The sequence below is a fragment of the Halichoerus grypus genome, chromosome 9, assembly GCF_964656455.1.
Source record: "Halichoerus grypus chromosome 9, mHalGry1.hap1.1, whole genome shotgun sequence".
Taxonomy (NCBI): Eukaryota; Metazoa; Chordata; class Mammalia; order Carnivora; family Phocidae; genus Halichoerus; species Halichoerus grypus.
Window position 1 is genome coordinate 91,915,291 of NC_135720.1, and position 16,083 is coordinate 91,931,373.

The window sequence follows — 16,083 nt, forward strand, 5'->3', positions numbered from 1 at the left end:
ATGAAAATAAGAAAGTGAGTGTCCCACCTTGCAGAATAAAAATAAAAAATAAAAAAGGTCACTGCAAAAAAAACCCAAAAAAACAAAAGAAAACCTCCTGTTATTGAAGTAAAGGATAAGTAAAGGGAGTTATCTTCTATTTGAGTCTTTTTTTTTTAATCTCTCGAGGTGTCCTTTCAGTTATATCTGCTAAGCCCTAGGGCTTCCCAGGCATAGTAATAGAAAAGTGACTAGGTTTCACTGCAAGCAGACCTGGTTTTGAATCAGACAGACCATGTACAGATAAGTTACCCGATCTCCCCAAGTCTCAATTTTCTCATCTAGACAGTTATTAAACTGAGAAGTTTAAATGTGACTGCAAAGATGCCCTTAGCCTATGCCTGGGATAGCCTCAAGTAAACAGTGATAATTTATTTGATAATTAGAATTTAAACACCATAATGTTTAAACATGTGAAAACACTGCTTTGCCTTGATTTCTATCTTGGCATAGAATTTTTAGTATTCCTTCCACCAGCTCTTTAATCAATACTTACTAAACATACCCTAAGCACAGACCACTGTGCCAGAGACTAGGGGTACAGAGGTGAATGAGTGAGTTGTGTTCTCAAGAGCTTAGGATTGGAGAAATGAAGCTCATACCAGGTTATAATACCAGTGAGAGGAAATAGTCCACAAAAGATATACATGAAGAGCTGCAGAACCTTAGGGAGAAAGGGACAGATTCTGACAGACAGGAAGACTTTAGTGCTACAGGATGATGAAAGAAGAATTGGAAGGTCTCAAGTAGAAATGTATGGAAAGAGAGGCTGTAAGTAATTAGAACATTAATAAGCCAAAGAATGGAGACCCAACAGTATAGAGTATTTTCAGGGAAGTACAATTAGTTCTGTTGATTTATGGTTTCAAGTGCTTAAAATAAGTCACACTGAGAATGTAAACTCCAGACAGACTGGTGAGGCCTGGAATGCTGAGTGAACAAAAATGGACTTTTATGTAATAAGCAATGGTAAGCCACTGCAAGTTTTTGAACATGGGATTGGTATGATAAGTGCCATATTTTAGGAAGCCTAATCTGGAACTATCCAATAGTGTGTGTTGAAGAGGAAAAGATTAGAAGCAAAAAGACCACCAGGAAAGATGTTGAAGTAACCCACAGGAAAAGGGAGGTACACTGCTGTCAATAGAAAGAAGGGCACAGGGGCATCTGGGTGGCTCAGTCGGTTGAGCGCCTGCCTTGGGCTCAGGTCATGATCCCAGGGTCCTGGGATCAAGTCCCGCATCGGGCTCCCTGATCAGTGGGGAGTCTGCTTCTCCCTCTCCCTCTGCCCCTCCTCATGTGTTCTCTCTTTTGCTCACTGTCTCTCAAATAAATAAATAAAATCTTTAAAAATAAAGAAAGAAAGAAGGGCATAATGGTGATTGAAAGCTGGGAGGGTGAAGGACTTTTTGGAAGTTGCATTTCTTTATCAAGCACAAGACTATAACTTAGATTTTATGCTTTTGGGGTGGTTTGGGGCATGCTTTTGGAGATAACCAAAGTTGGCAGCTTTGGATCTTCACCTGAAGGAGTTGTAAGAGGAACCTGTCCAGGAAAGTGGCAACAAAGATACAAAGACAAGAATGAGTATGTGCAAAAGACTTGACAATAAGGAAGTCTAGTCTTCAAATCACAAATTCATCTGTGTTCTGTCTTTGCCATCTTTCTTTAGCATTTACTACTTGGTAATGTCCATAGCTTCTGTATTAACTTACCTGATCCCTGGTATGTCTATTAAAGAAAAATTTTCTTCATATCATTTCTCTTCCATGACATTAAGGATGAGTGGATGCAGCTCAGCTAGCAAAGATAAAAAATTATTCTTTGCTTTTTACAGGGCTGTTGGTCATTCTCGGGATAAGAGAGTAAGTCATTTGGGGTCAGTGGCTGGCTATTAGGTTGACACTAACCTCCTTCAAGCCAGACAGTTATGAATAATAAAAAGAGGGTCCTTAAAGAAGAGCAAAAAGCCAGACTGACTCACTAAGCATCCAGTAGTCTTCTGTACCATACAAAGGAGAAGGACATTGTGCAATTAATGCAATATTTTCACATGGTGAATTGGCTCCTAAGTGTTGGGCTAAACATTGTATAATGAAATTTTATCCAAGTCACTGGAGTTGCATAGAGCAAATATGTGAAATGATTGAAAGATGACTCCCCTACTTTGAGAATGACTGAAAGGTGATTCTTCTATAGCACTTTATAATTCTATATGAACTTTCAGTGGAAATATTTAAACTTACACTGAACTAGAGTGATATAGTAATGAACACTATGTAGCTTTCACTCTGCTTCAATGATTATCAATATTTTGCCAATTGTTGCCAAGTTTTTTATTATCCCTAGTACTTTTTTATTGGAATATTTTAAATCAAATATCAAACATGCTGTTTGTAAATAATTCAGTATGCCTTTCTAACTTTTAAAAATGATTTCTGACACAATGAACACACTCCTGTCATACCACATATCCTTAATATCATCCATTACCCATTCTATCTACACATTTCTCCAATTATGTCAAAGATGTTCCTTTACAGTTAGTTTGTTCAAATCAATATTCAAACAAGATTCACACATCACTTTTGGATATTACGTCCATAACAGTCCTCCCTTCATTTATTCCTGATGTTTATTTATTGGACAAACAAATTTATAGCCAGGCTGCCACATTATTTTCTACTTCTAAAGCAAAACCGTAATTCATTCAACATCTATTCAACTACTGTATAATGAACAATTACTATGTACAGGACAGTACACTGGTGCTGAGTATGATTCAAAGATGTCTGTAAATCATGGTCCCTACTGCTAGGACTTTACAATCTGAAGGAAAATCAAAAAATAATAATGCACAAATATAATGACAACAACATGTCAGTAAAAGTCAATTGAGTTGTATAAGATGCTATGTTTTAAAGGAGAGGCATGATTTAGAAGATAAAGGGGTTCTTTTTAGGGAAGCTGGAGTGTGACATGGATGGTTTAGAATGGCCAGCAGTTCAGAGGCATAAGAGAACTAAAAAGAGAAACTGCATCCTATGATTTAAAAACTTGAGGGGAAAAAAAAAGAACAAACTTTAGAGGTAAAGGAAGCAAGAGATACATTCAAGAGATTATAAATGAAATGATTCAGCTAAAGCAGGACATTTGTGAAAGAAACACAGGTAAGCAGGGGACAGATTTGGGAAGACCTTGAATAGCAGGCATATTGCTTGAACATGTTCTTTACAGCAGGGAACGATCACCTCCATTCATTTTTTCACATATCAGAGACTGTTGGACATGATGTAAACATAGATATTCCATTAGTAAGCAAAATGCATCAGCTCATTTCATAAGGAAGCTTAAAAAAACTGCTTATGTATTCCAATACCAATCATTTTCAAATATTTATAGTAAGTTGGCAAGATAATTTAATGTTTTATTTTGCCCAACAGCTAGATGTTCCACTTAGAGGAATACAAACAAATTGAAGCCGATTTAACCAACACATACTACCCAGCAGCTGAGAAACCTTCATGAAGCAAGGATTAATTGTTTGTGGCACAGCATACAACAATAACAACAATAACTCAACAAATCTACCATAGGAGAAATAAAGATAACTATTAAGGATAGGTATACTAGCCCTGAAAACCTCAGCCTCATTTTTCGTCTACAATGAAAATAAAGTGAAGTTTGTAATATGTCTCTTATCAACAACAAATACATACTGACCCACATGTTCTCTCTTTACTAGCATAATGCCAACTGATTTTCATCACTAAGAGATCCTCAAATGATAGATGAATTTTCAAAGCCTTCAAAGAAAGTATATATTGAATTTAATGTAGTTTGATTGGTAAGTATTTTCTTCTTGCATGCTTATTCCAGGTATCCATTTTACATAGATTTTAAAATATTTTTGAGTGCCTGTATATACCAGAGTTTGTGCTAGACCTTTGAGGAAATAAAATTCTGCATAAGGTGTGGTCCTGCTATCTAGAGGCTTATATCCTAATACAGATGACTAAAGATATACATATTGAAGTAAAATTATAGGCAGGATTGAGACAGAAGTATCAAATTGGATTAAATTAGGGCTTTTTCAACAGCAGCACTATTGAAATTTTGAATCAGATCATTCTTAGTGGTGGGGAGCTGTCTTGCATATTGTGGGATGTTTAGCAGCATCCCTGACTTCTACCCAGAAGATGCCAATAGCACCTTCCCACTAGTGACAACCAAAAATATCTCCAGATATTGCCCATATCTAAAGACTGAGTGAAAAATCACCGGTAGTTTTAAACCACTGTATTAGATGGAAAGTGCTACACGCATTTTGTGAATGAAGAGAATTTGTGGTTGGGGAAATCAAGGAAAGTCCATAGAGGGTGGGGGGCTGGTAGAAGTAGGCTGAGAAGAGGAGAGCATTTCAGGAGAGGAGAAGATAGTGAGAAAGTGGCCAAACTGGAGATGGGAAGCCAAGTGCATAAGCATAAATTATGTTCCAGAGTCATGTGTAGCATTCAGTGTTCAGGAGGTGGTTAATAGAGAAAAACACAGCAAGTAAAAAACAATCATATCATGGAGGTCCTTGAATGTATAAAATAGATTGTTTTTCATTTTGAAGGGATGCCACTGAAAAACATAAGTGAAATGAATAAAGCATCATTTGGAAATGTTAAAAAGGCACTTCTGGGCAGAATGATTTGGGCAAATGAGAAAGTCCATTTTAGGTGTGGGACTCAGTTAAGGACATAATTTGGCAGAAATTGGAGAATGTATTTGTGGGAGATGTATTTCCCAACACAGGATGAGAGAGGAAAAACAAGTGAAGAAGTAAATTCAGTAGCTTGCTCCTACATTTGATCTCATAAATTGTTGTTGAAATTGTTTTCTCATAATAAGAGTTGACACTTCATGACAGAGCTGATTGGCAGATGTGCCCAGATTCTCTGGGATTCCATGAAGTGGAAAGTTGTAGCTGATGTTGCAGAGTTATAAAGACAAAGATGGTATTATTCTCAAAAATAACTCCCTAGTGACATAGAAACTATGAATCCAGGCATTTAAATAATCTTGCTGATAAAAAGTATTCAATTAAAATTCCAAGGCCTGGTACAGAAATTTGTCTGCTAAAATTAATATTTATCCACATTGAGGTCTGCACCACACAACCAGACTTTTGAAAGTCTCCTCATTTCTCTCATGCCTTTAGAGAGTTTTGACCTAAGTTTATCTTCATGAAATATGAAATATGAGGACAAGATTTATGAAAACAGGACATAATTCAATTCCATGATATGCGACTGTAATACTTGAACTTCAGAAAACCCCATCTAAAAGGTTAAAATATATCCTTAGTAAACTTACTCTTGATTAGTAACTAAACTGTTCATTTGCTCTGAAAATAGTTACTACCCCTTTGAATATCAAAACATCTCATATACAGACAATATGGTATTATAAATAGGGAGACAAGGAAGCAACAAAGAAAGAGGCCCAGAAAATCATCACTTCCCCTTCACCCCCACAGCTCCTTCCATCCTTGCCCAAGTCACCTATGACTTAGATCCAAGAAAGGGGCATTTTCTGAAATCACAGAGACTTCTAGTCTTTGCCAACAGGCTAGTATTTTTATTTTACAAATTCTTAAACTTACATATTTGAGATTATGACACCAGAAAATTATGACACCAAAAAAAAAAAAAAATTCTTTTTTGAAGAATATGGATGCACTGAGTTCATAAGAGATTAACTGAATAGGAAGAAATGAAGATCTCGGGAAATCAGTGGGAAAAAAAATTAATCTCAGGCACAAGAGTTTTGAATAAGCAAACTCTAGTTTCATAAGCAGGGAATTAAATATTGGTGGAAATTCAAGAGAGGGTTTTTCTTCCTCGCAGTTAGATATAAAATAGGTAATAATTGGAAGAAACTTGAATAAGTGAGACAAGTTAAGAGACTGATGCAATAATCCAGATGTTGTTCATTTATCAAAAGCAATTTATAAGGATCCTCAGTATTAATGGCACTTTATTAGATACCAATTAATGCTTACTTGAACTAGGGCAGTGACTACAGAAATGGAAATGATCCTACTGAATATTAATAAAATGATTAAACCAGCTCAGTGCCCATTTTTTCTTGAGGCCTTTATTCCTGAGACTTTACATATTTGAAATGCATCCACAGTTTTGGGATTCTTTCCTAAAATAAACTGCATTAAGAATCATGGGGAGAATTTTACTAATAGCTGCCAATCAACTGCTTGTCAGTCTGTACCAAGATGACATATTTTCCTGAGTGAAACAGGACCACATTGTGAAGATGAGGGGAAGGAAAGAATGGTGGGGAGCAGTGCTACTCCCTTTAGGTTTTATCAAAGGCTCTATTTCTGTCAGTCACCAGAGAATTGAAATCCATCCCAGTCCTATAAGAATGCTTTTAGTGAGTTGTGAGTGTGTTCATTAAAAGAAATGAATGAGTCAAATGGCCACCATTATTGATCATTTCTGCCCTGTGGCTTTAGACTGGAAATGCTTTTCTAGGGTCCCAAAAGGGATTTCCAATTTTTTTTTTTCTAATTTCATCTACAGCACTGTGGACTCAACTCATTCTAGCCACATATGATCTGTTCCATCAGGCCACTGGGAGTAATTGTAATGAATAAAGGAACTGCATTTAAAAGACTTTTTTTTTTAAACACTTTTTTAATCCTTCTGTATCATTTAAAATTTATCCACATTGTTAGAAAACTCAGTTGTAGTCCCACTTCTGACTTTGGCTTAAAGTATCAATCAAAAAAAAAAAAATCTAAAAATAAGGTTGAGAAGTGAAATCTCTCAGTCATTCCCCTAGCTTATCAACATAACATTCACTACTTGGACTTGTTAAAGAAATATTACAATTACATGCTTTTTCAGTATTTCATAAAATTGTTAATATATAATGATATAAATGAAATGAATTTTCTTTTATGTAAGTTCTTTTTGTAAGGAGAAATATTTAAACAATCAGTGGTCATATTTGTCTATTTTAAATGCTTGATTAATATAAAAATATCTCAATCTACGTGTTAATATATACTCTTTTTTATGACGAAATGTCCATGGACTCCCATTTTTATTTCCTCAATCTTACAGTCAACAAACATTTGTTGATACAGCTGTTTTGTGTTAAATGCAGTACCAGGGACTGGCTATGTGAGGGTGTGTAAGACGGAACTCCCCATTTTCAGGGAATTGACAATTAAACTGGTGCATGCAGAGGAAAGACAATTAAACTGGTACCTGTGGAAAAATGTGAAAAGTGCTATCACTGAGATGAATATTTAGGAGATACGTAAGTCAGAGTAAAGGTTTCATATCCTTTTTCCAGTATATTTAAAATCCTGACAAAAATCTCAGAAATTTCCTATGAAAAATGGCAACATGGACATGTGGCTTCTATGAACTGTTCAATATCCTCACGGTATCTGAAGGGCTAGAAGGAATCTACAGTAACTATTAGTATCTTTTTACATAAATTCATTAACTATCTCTCCACTCTGATATTCCTATGAAATCTTTAAAACCTACCACATTTTATTTGCGGAGTATTTTCCTGAGACAAAATTCTTGTTTTTTCCCCCCTCTATTTCTTTCCCAATTTTCTCCTAAATAAGTAAGTCTAGAAGCAGTTCTTTTATTTCGCTGATAAATATGATTTATCTGCTTTTGAAAGAAAAAAAGAAACACTGAAAAACCTGTGGTGCATTTTCTGCTTCAGTAAATGGGTCACACTTTGTCAAATTCTGAATATATTAAGCTTTTGTGAAGTTCTGTTTTTCTCAAATACTAGGTTGCTACACTAGATATCAAAGGGTAATTTATTTTGTTCTAAGTAGGCTTTTACTCAGTTCATTTTTTTTTTTTGCCTCAAATCATGAATACTTCAAAAAAGATAACTCAGATAAATTAGAAAGTTTAAAGAAGGAGAATATTGGCTTTCATTTATATTTGTGAAACTGCATGCTGCCCTTCATATATGGAGATGATTAGTTCAAACTGAAATCTGTAAGATACCTGCTTTGTTAATTTTTTAGTGGCAGTGATGAATTTGACACAATCAATCCCGAAGGACAATGGCCCTGTCAGAAAGTAACTTCTACCAATGGGGAGATCAAAATTTGCCATCCTCATAGGGACTGACCCTAAAGCACAGGCACCAACAAATATAGCTACATATAAACAGAGGTAGAAGGTATAGGTAATCAAGAATATGCCATTCACAATCATTTGCCTGAACGTTTTTAATTGGATCTGAACATTTACTTTTTGTATCCAAACTGTTTTTCAAAATTGTTTATGCTATAACCTTCTTAGGAGGAACTAATATCATTCCATCAAACTTTCCAACTAAAATGATAAAATGCAATATGTACACATTCTAATTTGAGAAATATTTTGTTCTAATAAAGCACCTAGCACAATGTCTGGAATATCACAAGCGCTCATTAAGTATTTCCTTCCTCTATTTCTCCATGATATTTATCATGATAAATTATTTTGAGTTGGCTTCCTTCTCATACTAGGACCATTCTAAGTACCACACGACACATTTTTTTTTTCCCTAAAGATCATTTGGTATTAAAATAATAGTTACCAATTACTAGGTATATTAAACTTCATTTTAAGTCGCAAATTTCTGTTGGCCACACTCATGTTACTTGGTGCAAGTCCTTTCACAAATTTAGTCGTTCCTGTTTTCTTTCAGAACATTTTCATCATGCTGAAAAAACAACAGGAGCCCCGTGAAAGAAATAAATGGGCATGTAAGTGGACACTGATACCTGCATCTGGGAACCAACTTTGACCTTCTCCATTTCATCTATTTCCATGTCTCTTTCAAATCCTGTATTTACATCTTCAGAGAGTTTCACAGCCTTCGAACCAGTTATCAGTTGGGTGGTCTTGTTGATTGATTTATGGCTTTCTTCCCTCCTCCAGTTTCAATCAAATGCCCATTCTTGAGGGAAAAACATTTGAAATAAACTCAGAATGCAGACTCACATGCTGACAAATTGTGTTTTCCCCACAACCACCATCCGAGATTCAGGTCTCCGCTGCTTCACATGTAAGTGGTTGACATCGCTTCCCTCCCTGCCTCCAATCCCCTTTCACCTAATTGTCCTACTGACTGAAAGCTTGAGAAGCGTTTCTGCCATATTGTTCTCCTCGCTTAAAAACTTAAATAATCTCCCATTTCTATCAAATCCAAATTCCCTAGTTGCATTTAAGGTCCAATACTGACTCATCTTTGAATGCTACTGATATATTTACTGTCACAACTCAACAGATAGCCCTGTACACAAAGTCATGAGCACATATATTTGTTGGTTAAATTTAGCTCAGCTACTACTGTTTTGAAGTATTTTCTGACCCTTCCCCCTTGTCCCTGGTGTGGGTTAGGTATACCTCTCCTCTCAGAGTACCTCCAGCAAATCCATCAGAAAATGGAACATACTGTATGGTCATTTTTTGCTTATGTGTCTCTATCCCCCATTAGGATGTAAGTTCCCAATGGGCAGAAACATGTCCTATTCATCTTTATAGCTCTAATACCTACCAAAGTATTGACGCCTAGGAAATGCTGAAATATGATTATTGAAAGAATGACATTTCCTAAGTTAGGGACTGTATTTCTTATTCCAAAAACTTACTGATGTGTCTCTTCTAAGTAAAACGCTGCCTTTCTCTCTTTCTCTTTCTCTTTCTTCTACCTCCTAAACTTGGATCAAATTGAACTTCTTTGGAAATAGTCAGATGTTCATCAAAGAAAGGGAGAGATACAACTTCAGCTTCCAACTTAAAATAATTTGGTTCTAAAGCAATACTGCCTCTCACTAAGGAGTCTAAAAAGCCACCCAACCAAAAGAGACAAATAGGTAGTATATGCAGAATCCTGACATAAGCCTCCAACACTCAGCTCAGCCCTAGATATATGCACTGAACTCCAAGATGCCATTCTTTGGGATAGTTTATATCCCCCATACATAGAGTCCAGCTCTTCCCTTTTATTTATTTATGTATTTATTTATTTATTTATTTATTATTTATTTTTAAGATTTTATTTATTTATTTGTCAGAGAGAGAGAGTGAGAGCAGGGGTGGGGAGAGGCAGTGGGAGAGGGAGAAGCAGGTTCCCCGCTGAGCAGGGAGCCCAATGTGGGGCTCGATCTCAGGACCCTGAGATCATGGCCTGAGCTGAAGGCAGACGCTTAACCAACTGAGCCACCCAGATGCCCCTAGCTCTTCCCTTTTAGTGATATGATGAAATACATTCCCTGCTCATCACTGTTGTCATTATCTCCTGGCCACTCTCTTCTCTTGCCCAAAGTCCAAGGACCCTTAAAACAGAAAACCCGCTCCATTGGTACCTATTCTGCACCTCTTCATTGCAGGCATCTGTTCAGAATTTGCTCTGCAAGTAGACGCAGTATTATTGCCATAATACAACCCTTTATTGTATGTGAGAAATTTCCCAAGAAAGCTTTTCCCAATCATGTACCTCTGCTTTGGTTCTAGGTACTTTCCTCAAAAGTCAATCCTATTCACTACAGAAGACACTGGAGCCTTCAATAGTTGAAGCTGGGGGTCTTCTCCAGGAAGCAGTCTTGCACCTATGTTTTTGCTCTACCTTTCACTCTTGAAATCAACTTTGGTACAAGCATGATCTTCGGCTATCAGACGCTATCGTACATCTGTAAAATTTGAAAATAAAGAGGTGTCTAAAATATGAACATATCTATGTTTCTTTTTACTAGTCTGATTTCTTAGCAGCTCAGTATCATGTTTAACAACAAATTCAAAAGGCAGGAGTAAGAATGTAAAAATAACTGAAATTTTCAGTCACTATCCCATTTTACAGACCTGTCACGAGCACGCTATGAAGGCACACACAAGTTGTGTCTTTCCACAATGTCAGCTTCATTCAGTCATAAAGCAAGGTTAACGTAATTACAAAGCAGGTTCAGGATTCCAAACTCAATGACATTTCACCACATGATTAACTTGGGCTTTTTACCCAGCACACAGAGCAGAACACAGGACAAGCCACACAACAAACAAGATACACAGGGGGTAGGAGGTTAACGAACCAAACACTGCTCTGTGGGCGTGCAGTTGAAATAAGGCCTCTGTCCAGTCCGGGTCAGCTCTTGGCACTTACTGCTTATTACGTTCCAGCAGTGAAGGCTCTCGGTTCCGTTCGGAGATCAATCGTGCAGAACCTTCTGCGGCAGCTGCCTTTCTTAAGTGGTCAGACATAGAGGGGTCAGTGTCTGAAGAGTCTGACAGTTTGCTACAAAAATCCTCCCCTTTTAAAGGGATATAATCAGTCTTGGGCCCCTGCAGACCTCCTCTGCTTCTGCTTGCTATTAGTTCTGGGGTGTCGTCAGCTGGTGTTGGTCTCGGGGATATTTCATAGCTGCAGTATCCTAAACTGCCTGCATTTGCCTGACACAGGCCCCTGCTTGACCTGAGTGACTCCATCTTGCTCTCTACAAGACCATTATATCAGTACATAATTCTGCTATCCCTTTGAGTTAATAGGAGTTAATTTTCAAATTCCCTACTGAGTGCTTTCAAATGTGTATTGACCCATAAACGTGTAAATGGTTGGAAGAACTATTTGAAAGAAACCATTAACTCAGGTGTAGGAATATGAAATCACCACGAGATTACATTTCACAAAGCAAGATCTGTAAAAATGTGTTTCTACTGACAGTAAGTAAAAATAATGTGGAATCTTATAAGGAAATTTGAAATTTATCTAACAAATTTAGGTCTAATACATCTAACATCTAATATTTTTCAGAGAAGTAAGTTTTCACTATTCCCTTTATCTTTATTTCCAAACACATTCATCTTTATTCACAGATTAGATGTGCTGTACTTTAAAATTCAGCTTTATAACACCCTACTTTTTCAGTATTATTATTGATCAGTCCGTTTCAGAACATATAAACCTCTTTAAAACAAATGTAGACCTAATGCCGCAGAACCCATTTGCCCAAAAGTAAAATTAGTAAACTTCCTGCAGTCAACTTCAGGTTTTGATTTTTTTCTAAAAAATTGTGTTTTGCTCACAAAAAGGCCATTTCTTCCCAAGGCATGTCTCTATTGAATGAATGCTGAATTGTGCACCCTTCTTGATTAGTGAGAATGGAATCTAGCTTTTCTTCTCTTTGCCACAAAATAACAAAGACTGCCAATATTTATTTATTTATTTGTTTGTTTGTTTGTTTGTTTATTTTAAAAGATTTTATTTATTTATTCGACAGAGAGAGAGACAGCGAGAGAGGGAACACAAGCAGGGGGAGTGGGAGAGGGAGAAGCAGGCTTCCCGCTGAGGAGGGAGCCCGATGTGGGGCTCGATCCCAGGACCCTGGAATCATGACCTGAGCCAAAGGCAGACGCTTAACCGACTGAGCCACTCAGGCGCCCCAATACTGCCAATATTTAGTCCTCAATTATATATGGGCATCCAGGTGATGTAAGAAGATATGCCAAAGTAAGGATGGCAAAACTGCCTAAAAAGATTGTATTATTTAAATAAAGTTTGGGGCATGGTTTCTTCCCTGTTTGGAAACAGTGAGGTCTGCCCTATTATGTTTGTAAGTGTATTTTTTGCTTCGTTTCATGGTGGAAAATGTGAGCCTTTGCTGACTTTGAAGATTCAGGTGAGAAAAGTTCAGATTAGAACAAATAAGTGAAAAAATCACACATGCCCTACTGAAGGACAACAAACAAATTCTCTGTAATTCTGGCTACAAGGAGGATAGTATGGACAAGACTACCTCTAAAATTTCAGACATTAAAATACTGGGTTGATTAGAACAGCTGCACAATTAGTAGCTAAGGTATCTTCCCCATCTTCATTGTTTTTATAGATCAGGCTTGACTGCTTGCACTAATTAGACAGAATAAAAGAAAAATCTATAGAAAAAGTGGAAATCTGGTGCACCTTTTACATGTGTTAGTCGAGATCACAAAAAAATTGTATTACATTTGCCTGTTTTCAAAAGACCGTGGTATGGATTTTAAAAGAACCTGGAATAATATAAAATCCCAGGTGGTCAAGACTAAGAGCCAAATGAGAACTGCATACAATACACACAATATGCCTACAAGGTGTGCTAAGAGAATTCGGAGGTGAGAGCCATCCCTGAGGAATGGAGTCCATGAAGGCTCCTGGAGGTGGCACTTAAACAAGTGGAGAAGGAAAAGGAGCATTTCAGACAGGCAGCTTGTGCAGTGGAATGGAGATGGACCCATATTGTTTGGGAGCAAACAACTGGGTTGGAATAAGGGATTCATTTATGGAAGTAAGAAAAACAGAACTGAAGAGATGTATAGGGATCAACTTGTGGGGTTCCTTGGAGAAATGGGGTTTGAACAGCAGGGAGATATTTATTCAACAAATAAATGAGTGCCTGCCATGTGAGAGATTGTTGCAGTGGGCACTAAACATGTTATCTCTGAAAAAGGTGTTTGAGGTTGAGGAGAGGGGAAGGGAGATAATTTGATCAATACAGAAGAGAATGCAACGAGGATAGGCAGCTTAAGTTGTAGTGAATTAGCCCAAGCCAAAAGGAATACACGTGCGCCAGCAGAACACGAACTGAAGGGGATGCCTGTGAAATATGTTACAAAGGAAGAAGAAACTGGACTGAATGGTGCAAATGTGGGAAGAAAAACAAAGTTCAGCAGATAAATTGGTTGGCCATTAAAGGAGCTTATGCTTTAGGATTTATAGAATGTGCAATGCAGTTCTGAGGCTAACAATCCAAATTCAGTCAAACTTCACAGGTTTAGGGCACAGCCCCCCACAAGACCACTCTCCCTTCAGCCGCAAGCTCTAGGGTTCCCAGGCCACCCATCCTTGGGGCCAAGTGGCTATAAATTTGGAGCTGCCCACTATTCCTTCAGGTTTGATAATTCACTCAAATGACTCACGGGATTCAGGAAAGCACTAAAGTTTTATTGTAAAGGATAAAAATCAGAACAAGCTAAATGAAGAAACATACAGGAAGATGTGGGAGCTTCCCAATTGTGAAGCTTCTGTGTCCTCAAGATGTATCACCCTCTCAGGATACTGATGAGCGTCAGCAGCTCAAGAGGCTGAACTGAACATCATTGTACATGATTTTTTATTGGAGTTTCATTACATAGGCATGACTGACTGAATCGCTGGCTATAAAACTGAACTTAATCTCTAACCTCCTTCCCCTCCCCAGAGGTCAGGCTGATATCACAGGACTCAAAGCCCTAAACCTCTACTTACATGATTGATCTTTCCTTTCCAGCCCCCATTCTGGCTCATTGGGTTAGCTATCTAAAGGTACTCCAAGAGTTATCTTATTAGCGTAAACTCAGGTGGGGCTCAAAAGGCCCACCATAAGTAACAAAGATACTCCTATCACCTGGGAAATCCAAGGATTTAAAGGATTCCTCTGAAGAACCAGGGACAAAGTCCAGCCACATTCTTCATTCCAGAAGTAACTCTAGGCTCTCTTAGGTGGAACTCCAGCAGACAGCTGAAGTTCCAAAACAAACTAGAGAGAGAAAACTAGCTATGTAACTCTGGCCACAAAGAGAAAGTCACATGGTATAGTTCTGTGTTCAGAGCTACTTAGCAAGGTCTACAGTCCTTGTCAAGAGGATATGCATGGGAAAAGCAACCCAAACATACACAGCATATTTGTCTAAGGAAATCAACCCTGAGCCTGATACTAACATTAGCATGAACAGAAACAGTTCTTGCATCTTCTTTCTTAACCAGATGTCTAAAATATATATCTTTTATATGCTAATAAAACAAGTCCCTAAAGAAAATGTGATCTAAAAAATATACAAATCCAAAATTGATAGAGCAGTGACTTAAAATACTTCATTCTTGTTAGACAAATGCAAAAGTGATGAGGTCAGCATTATTAATGCTCTATTTTGTGCATTGCATACCAGCATAAACTTAGCTATACTCTATTTTGACATATTCTCAGTTCAATTCCTTGCCACAGATTACTGCAGTTATCAGCTAAGAAGTAGTAGATCAACCAACCTACTCCCTATACCTGCAATAATACCTACAAGTATTTGCCTTTGAGGATGATTGTATTCAAATGAAAAACATTATCTTTTCTCTCTTATTCAGTGACAGTGACACAAATGAAACTATGTAAAAGATTTTTTTCTATTTCAACTATTTATTATTCAACTTTTGAATGATCAGAAATGGATTCCAGAAAGAATATGCCTTACTTAAAAGTAAGATATCTATAAGCAGAAAAGGGTTATATTTTAAAATACACTATATTTGGATATTGCTTCTTTATACTTCTACAATAGATTATGGACTTGGCAAATAATATAAATGACTATTTGTTATTTCAAATTAATAAATACAGTATAATATATTTTTTATATAATCAAACCTTATATGCATGCAAAATATTCTTAGCTCCATGGTTAGGAGGTATCAGAAAATGGCTTAAGACATAAGCAATTTCTAGAACATATTAAAAACATATACTGACTCATAAGGACTTAAAAAAATTTTTTTGAGCACTTAGTTTGAATCACAATGATTAGAACTTCCATAGGCAGCATTATCTAATGTCTCAGTTTTATTCCTGTGAGAAGTAGATGCTAAGAATTAGATGTGCAAGTGATTTGCTGGGAGAAATGCCTGCGGAGGATAAAGAGAAGGAGCAAGATCAGGAAAAGCCTTCAGATTCTGGTGCAGGTCTGACATCTGTGAAAGGTTGGGTAGGGGAGCAGTACAGTGCCAAAGGAAAAATTGCCCATAAGCAGAGTGTTAGATTAGGCCAGAATTACCTGGTTATATACGGTACCTCTGTTATACTCAGTTATGGGCTGGGGGCAGCCCAGGAGAGCATGGGCTTTACAGGAACGATGCAATGAAGCCTAGCAACTAGAGGTCATTTGCCAACTGTTTTCTACAAGGGATATCTGAGTGGTACACTTCCATGGCCACTACAGTCCACCCCTT

General features: G+C 37.2%; 1 protein-coding gene across 5 annotated transcripts in view; it reads left to right on the forward strand.

Annotated features, from left to right (window-relative positions):
• KHDRBS2 (KH RNA binding domain containing, signal transduction associated 2) overlaps positions 1 to 10,798 on the forward strand; it is a 598,658-nt gene extending 587,860 nt beyond the window's left edge. For 4 of the 5 annotated variants that reach the window (XR_004917485.2, XR_013441225.1, XR_013441226.1 and 1 more), the window contains 4 exons: positions 3,785 to 3,886; positions 8,785 to 8,842; positions 9,018 to 9,144; positions 10,596 to 10,798. The gene's annotated coding sequence lies outside the window, so the exon portion shown is untranslated. The remainder of the gene's footprint in view (positions 1 to 3,784; positions 3,887 to 8,784; positions 8,843 to 9,017; positions 9,145 to 10,595) is intronic. The other variant, XR_004917482.2, reaches the window with a different exon arrangement.
• The last annotated feature ends 5,285 nt before the right edge of the window (positions 10,799 to 16,083 follow it).